Here is a 7379-nt window from a genome sequence, read left to right as displayed (position 1 = left end):
TGCAGCAAGAACTGGGGCTTTTCTTCCTATGGAAAAGAACTGTCCTTGTCCAGGTAGCCACGAAATTTTGGTTCCACCTCCAACATTCCCTGTTGCGACAGACTGGAGGAGATTGTTGGCTTAAAACATTTCATGTGTGGGAGAGAAAGGGGCAGGTCCAGCCTTGCCCTGCCCTGGAACCCCAATCCCCCCAGAGCCTCTATCCCAGCCCAGCAGTGGCTGCCAGTCCCTGGCACAGCACAGGCAATGCTCCACAGCCACCTCTGCAGCCCCAGCCCAGCTCCTGAGGGACCAAATGAGCCCAAGCCCCACCTGGGGGAAGGGCCCAGGGAGACCAAGGGGTATTGAAGGCTGACCACAAGGCAAGCACACATCTTGACCCTACCTCCTCTTGGAATTTCCTTCTGAACACCCCTGGAATCCAGGAGTTGGAAGCTGCGTGTGTGCCTCTCTGCATCTTTTTTGTCTTTCTTTCTGTGTCTTCTTCTTCTGTTTCTGTGCTCCTGCAAATTTTGATTAACAAGAAATTGAACAGGCTTAGAGTTTGTGAAGTTGAATGGTCCAAGTTAATGCTTTGAGAAATGTTTTTTGTTGATTGAATGTCATATTAAACCTTTTGCCAAAGTTTCTCTCATTTTCTAAAGTTGCCAGTAAAGGCTCTTTTGTTGTTTTGTTGGTATTTCTCCAGTACATCCAACTCAGAGGACACAAGTAATTGTAATTCCTTTTAAATGTCTCATTAAGAGAGTTGTTTGGGGGATGGCAGTCAGGGCTTGTGTGTCCTGCTTGGCCCAGCCCAGGCAGGGCTTTCCCAGCCACATTCCACACTCCATTGCCCAGCTGGAGCCGCTGCTGCCTCTGAGTTGTGCTGCCCCAGCCCCAGGGACGCTCTCCTTGTCTGCCCATTCCCCCACGGTCTCTGGGCAGGGATGGCCTCACTGGGGGCTGCTGACATCCTCAGCACCTTGGAGGCTGCTGCTGAATTTTCCTGTTCCAGAGGCTTGTTCAGCCTGCAGCTCTTCAGTGCAGGAATTCAGTGTCCCAGGGCTCATTAACACTCAGAACACCTTAACAAGCCGAGCCTCTGGGAATAATTTGATTTTATTTTCAAATCTTTTGTGGTTAATTCAGCACATTTCAGTAGTGTATTCAAAGTGAATGTATTATATGTACAATGACAGCGAGAAAAAGATTTTTTCAGGTCCTGTTTTTTTTTTTCCTGTTAATTAATTGATATGTGCACTCTCCAATTGACACTGAGTCCAGGTACCTCCTCATGCAGTTTGAATAGAGATGAAAATCAAGACCCTTCATGGCTGACAATCAATCAGACTCTGTCCCTACCCCCACCCCACCATTTCCCCCATCCAAGCCCTGGCACTCAGAGCAGCCTTGTGCAAATCTGAGCTCCCTCCAGCCCACACTGGACCTAGCCAACAGACCACAGTTGACCAGGATAAAATTTAATTTCACTCACACAATTAAAATAACAATCACACAATTACAAACTATTCCCTGAGCTATGTGCAATGTCCCAGCAGCATCTGATAAATCCACCATCCACAAGTGATTTCCATACTAAAATTGATTTCAGACAAACGTGGTTCTGTGATAGATATAAACACAATTCAGTTCTTGTATCAGAATGCTCGTCCTGGAGTGGGGCAAACAGCTCAAAACAATTCCTGATTTGCAAAGCTGCCAGTGGTGGATGGAGAAGGGAGGTCAGGCTGCTCTTGGTGTTGAGGAAATGCTGAAACCAGCCTGATTCATTTCATCTCCTCCTGTCCTGGCTGATCTCCCCCTCTTTCCCTCCCACCCATTGGCTTTTGTCTCCCACCAGGCCCCCGGTGAAGAGCCTGGCTCTGTGTTCTCCATCCCTCCTGGCTGGCACTGCCAGGCTGGGATGAGGAGCCCCTCAGCCTTCCCTGCTCCGGGCTGGACAAGCCCAGCTCCCTCAGCCTCTGCTCACAGCCCAAGGGCTCCAGCCCCACCTTGGAGGCCCTTCCCAGACCCTGCTCCAGCTGCCAGACATCTTTCCTGCCCTGGGCAACCCAAACCAGGCCACAGTGACCTGGATAATCCCTGTCCTTGATGTCCTGGTCACACAGCCCTGGCCCCTTGTCCCCATGTCAGGCTCTGGGGTGGATCCTGTGGAACATCCTTTGGTGGAGGCTCTGGCTCCAGGTGGGCCGGGGGGATCCCGGGGGACAGGGACCCTGCTGGGCATGGACAGCATTGGACTTGTTGGGAGAAACTGTGAGGGGGAGCTGGGGCGGAGTGACCAACCCAGTGACCCGACACAGCCCTGCTGGGATGTCACACAGCCCCTCTGTGATGTCACAGACAGCTCTGTGATGTCACAGCCCATTCTCTAATGTCACACAGATGGTCTCTGATGTCACAGGCAACTCTGTGATGTCACAGAGACAGTCTATGGTGCAGTTGCTACTCAATGACCTCACATAACCCACTCTATGATGTCACAGCCCACTCTGTGACCTCATGTTACCAGATGATAAATTGTCTGCACCAGGTGAGCTGACACCTGGAGCTTGTTCTCCAAAACCCCAGGCCTATGGAAACCACACAATGCCCATTGTGTGAGAAGGGGAACTGGAAGTTCACCAGCCTCAGTGTCCTGCCAGCTCAGCCAGGCCCACTGGAACATTGGGGTCCACGAGCACCAGGGACCACCAGAGAGACCGCCAGGACAGAAGAACACATGGGTAAAGGGAAGGGGAAATGTGTTAATGATTCTGGGGAAATGATTATCATATGTGTGTTTTGTCCGGGGCAATCAATGAATATGTGTGCAAAATACAGAAAATAAACAGAAACTTTCCTGTACTCAGCATGCAGGGCTTTGGGAGGAGCTCTCCCCCGTGCATCCAGCTGAATAAAGAATGCTGCTTCTTAATGCTACACTGGTGTTAAGGAGTTTTCTGTTTTAACGAATTTTTGGTGACACTCCCACTGCCAAGGAAAGCTCTGTCTGCTGCTGTTCACAACCAGAGAAGGGCTGGGGGCAGATGTGGGGCTCGGAGGCTGCCTGGGACACAGTGACCATGAAATAATCAAGTTTTCCATGTTCTGTGAAAGAAGGAGGGGCAGCAACAAAACTTCTACACTGGAATTAGGAAGGGCAGACTTTGGCCTGTTTAGGATGCTGATTTGGGGAGTATCAAATCAGGTACTGATTATTTTAAGGGAAACAGCCCTTAAAAACAAAGGGGTCCAGGAAGGATGGACACATTTCAAGAAAGTAATCTTAAGGAGCAAGGAGCTGCTTGTCCCAGTGTGACAAAAAATGAGCTAGAGTGGAAAATGACTGTCCTGGCTGCCAATGGAAATTTTGTGGGAACTCAGGGGGGAAAAAGAGGGTGCATCACCTTTGGACAGAAGGCCAGGCAACTTAGGAAATGTTTAAGGATGTTGTTAGGTCATGCAGAAAGATAAAGAAAGAGGTGAAAGCATTTATTTAGAACTTAACCTGGCCACTTCTATGAAAAATAATACTAAATGTTTCTACAAATAAATTCTTAGCAAAAAATGGGATTAGGAGAACCTCTACTCTTTTTAGGTACAGTGGGGAATATGCTAACTAAAGATAAAGAAAAGGCTGAGCTACTTAACATCTTGTTTGTCTCAATTTTCAATATTAGCACAGGCTGTCCACAGGACAAGTGTTCTCCTGAGCTGGCAGATGGGCACAGGGAGCAGAACAGCCCCTGGAATCCAGGAGGAAGCAGTTGGGGACCTGCTGAGCCACTCAGATGCTCACAGGTGTGTGGGATCAGATGGGATCCATCCCAGGGGGTGAGGGAGCTGGTGGATGAGCTCCCCAAGCTGCTCTCCATCATTTACCATCAGTCCTGGCTCAGCAGGGAGGTCCCAGAGCACTGGAGGTGCCAGTGTGAGCCCATCCCCAAGCAGGGCTGGAAGGAGGAGCTGGGGAACTCCAGGCCTGTCAGCCTGACCTGGGTGCCTGGCAAGGTTATGGAACAGATCACCTTGAGTGCCATCACAGGGCACCCACAGGATGGCCCAGGGATCAGAGCCAGCCAGCGTGGATTGAGGGGTGGCAGGTCCTGCCTGACCAACCTGGTCTCCTTGTATGACCAGGTGACCCACCTGTGGATGCAGGGAAAGGCTGTGGATGTTGTGTGCCTGGACTCCAGCAAAGCCTTTGACACTGTCTCTGACAGCATTCCCTGGAAAAGCTGCAGCCCACGGCTTGGGCAGGTTCCCTCCTCGCTGGGAGATTTAAGAGCTGGCTGGAGGCTGGGCCCAGAGAGTGCTGGGGATGGTGCTGCACCCAGCTGCTGTCCAGGCACTGGTGCTGTCCCCAGGGATCTGTGCTGGGCCCAGTCCTGTTTAATATCTTCACTGATGATCTGGCTGAGGGGATCGAGTCCCCCATTCCCAAATTGCAGATGGCACCAAGCTGGGTGTGAGTGTGGATCTGCTGGAGGGCAGGACAAGAAGACACAGCCTTAAGCTGCACCAGGGCAGGTTCAGGCTGGACAATAGGAAGAAGTTCTTCACAGAAAGGGTGAGTGGGCATTGGAATGGGCTGGCCAGGGGGGAGGTGGCAGAGTCACTGTCCCTCTCCAGTGGCACTCAGTGGCAGGGTCTGGGTGACAAGGCAGTATTAGGGCATTGGTTGGACTTGATGATCCCAAAGGTCTTTTCCAGCCTATTTGATTCTGTCATTCTGTGATGATTGGGACACTCTGGGGCCATTGTGACACTGCAGGGCCTCGTGGAACTAAGGGAACCATGGTGACACCGTGCAGCCCCACAGAACCAGGGGTCCACTGTGGTGCTGTGGGGCCAAATGGAACCAGGGAGTGCCCAGTGACACTCTGGGTCCTCGTGGAACCACAGAGGCCATTGTGACACTGCAGGGCCTTGTGTAACCAAGGGGTTTCACCATTTTGACACTGCAAAACCAAGGAGACCACTGGGAGACTGCAGGGCCCAGTGGAACCAAGGGGCCGTTCTGACACTGCGGGGCCTCATGGCACCAAGGGGACATTGTGACACTGCAGGATCCTGTGTAACCAAGGGAACACTGTGACACGATGGAGCCTCAAGGAATCTGGAAAACCATTGTGACACTGTGTGGCCTCGTGGAAACAAGGAGTCCATTGTGACACTGAGGGGATTGTGGAACCACAGAGACCATGGTGATAGTGTGGGACCTCATGTAACCATGGGGCCATTGTGACACCCTGGGGCCCCATGGAACCAAGGGGCCACTGTGAAACTGCAGCACCAACGAGAACATTGTGACACTGTGAAGCCCCATGGAACCAAGGAGTCCATTGCTGCTCTGCATGGTCTCATGGAACCAAGGAGACCAGTGTGACAGTGCAGGGCCTGGTGTAACCAAGAGGCCATTGTGACACTGAGGGGCCCCATGGAACCAAGGACATCTTTGCAGATGACACCAAGCTGGGTGTGAGTGTTGATCTGCTGGAGGGTAGGAGGGCTCTGCACAGGGCCCTGGACAGGCTGGATCCAGGGCCCAAATCCAACAAGGTGAGGTTTAACAAGTCCAAGTGCCGGGTCCTGCACTTTGGCCACAACAAGCCCTGCAGCACTACAGGCTGGGGACAGAGTGGCTGGAGAGCAGCCAGGCAGAAAGGGACCTGCAGGGACTGATGGACAGCAGGCTGGACATGAGCCAGCAGTGTGCCCAGGTGGCCAAGAAGGCCAATGGCTCCTGGCCTGGATCAGGAATGGTGTGGCCAGCAGGAGCAGGGCAGTGATGGGCCAGCACTGATCTGCCCCCAGCTCTGCACACAGACATTGCTGCTGCAGCTCCAGAGAAGGCAACACAAGGGGATCAGTGCAGAAAACTTTGCTGGAAGATCCTTTAGTTTGTTTAAAGCCATTGAGAGTGCAGCCCCTCATTGACACAGTCTGTGGCCACAGGGAAGGTGGAGAGAAACAAAAGGAGAAATGGCACAAACAATGGCTTTACTTTGTGGTCAACATGAAAAAAATAAATCAAAGAAAAAAACCCCACAACTAAATTAACAAGAAGTATCAAAGATTACTTTTATTACAAGTGATTGGCAGAAATTCACCAGCAGTTTAATGTTCTTGAAACCATCCAGTCATCAGTCTCCAAATTGCAGTCTTGAGCTCCTGGTTCCTCAGGCTGTAGATGAGGGGGTTCAGGGCTGGAGGCACCACCGAGTACAGAACTGACAGGGCCAGATCCAGGGATGGGGAGGACATGGGGGGGCTTCAGGTAGGCAAATATGCCAGTGCTGAGGAACAGGGAGACCACAGCCAGGTGAGGGAGGCAGGTGGAAAAGGCTTTGTGCCGTCCCTGCTCAGAGGGGATCCTCAGCACAGCCCTGAAGATCTGCACATAGGAGAAAACAATGAACACAAAACAACCAAAACCTAAACAGGCACTTACAGCAAGAAGCCCCAGTTCCCTGAAGTGGGAATTGGAGCAGGAGAGCTTGAGGATCTGGGGTACCTCGCAGAAGAACTGGCCCAGGGCATTGCCATGGCACAGGGGCAGGGAAAATGTATTGGCCGTGTGCAGCAGTGAATAGAGAAAGGCACTGGCCCAGGCAGTTGCTGCCATGTGGGCACAAGCTCTGCTGCCCAGGAGGGTCCCGTAGTGCAGGGGTTTGCAGATGGACACGTAGCGGTCGTAGCACATGATGGTCAGGAGGGAAAATTCTGCTGAGATGAAGAACATAAAGAAAAAGAGCTGAGCAGCACATCCTGTGTAGGAGATGTCCCTGGTGTCCCAGAGGGAATTGTGCATGGCTTTGGGGACAGTGGTGCAGATGGAGCCCAGGTCGCTGAGGGCCAGGTTGAGCAGGAAGAAGAACATGGGCGTGTGCAGGTGGTGGCCGCAGGCTACGGCGCTGATGATGAGGCCGTTGCCCAGGAGGGCAGCCAGGGAGATGCCCAGCAAGAGGCAGAAGTGCAGGAGCTGCAGCTGCCGCGTGTCTGCCAATGCCAGCAGGAGGAAGTGCCTGATGGAGCTGCTGTTGGACATTTGCTGGGGCTGCACATGGGCACCTGTTCATGGAGAAAGGACAGTGACAAGTCAGGAGAGGCTGCTTGGAGCCAAACCTGGGCCATTCCCTGCAGACTGTCCCTACAGCTGGGACTCACCCAGCCTTGTTCCTGCTCTGGGAGAACCTTTGGCTGCAATCAGAGCACAATCACACTCCCGGGTCACCCTGGGATAAACCAGACCCTGCCCAGAGCAGAGGGATCCCTGAATGTCTCACCCTCTTTGCCAAGGTCTCTGGGCAAAGGTCTCAGCACCCCTGCCCTGTGCCAAGGACACAATCACAGCTCCCCTGGGCAAACCCAGCAGCATTTCCTCAGCTCTG

The 7379-nt window shown here is 52.6% G+C and overlaps 1 pseudogene; it reads right to left on the bottom strand.

The window, feature by feature from the left end:
* Positions 1-6105: 6105 nt before the first annotated feature.
* LOC115917177 lies at positions 6106-7036 on the bottom strand (annotated as a pseudogene).
* Positions 7037-7379: the final 343 nt, after the last annotated feature.

Source organism: Camarhynchus parvulus, unplaced genomic scaffold (genome assembly GCF_901933205.1).
Source record: "Camarhynchus parvulus unplaced genomic scaffold, STF_HiC, whole genome shotgun sequence".
In the NCBI taxonomy this organism is placed as follows: domain Eukaryota; kingdom Metazoa; phylum Chordata; class Aves; order Passeriformes; family Thraupidae; genus Camarhynchus; species Camarhynchus parvulus.
The sequence above is the reverse complement of the archived record's forward strand: the minus strand, read 5'-3'. Positions and strand labels throughout refer to the sequence as shown.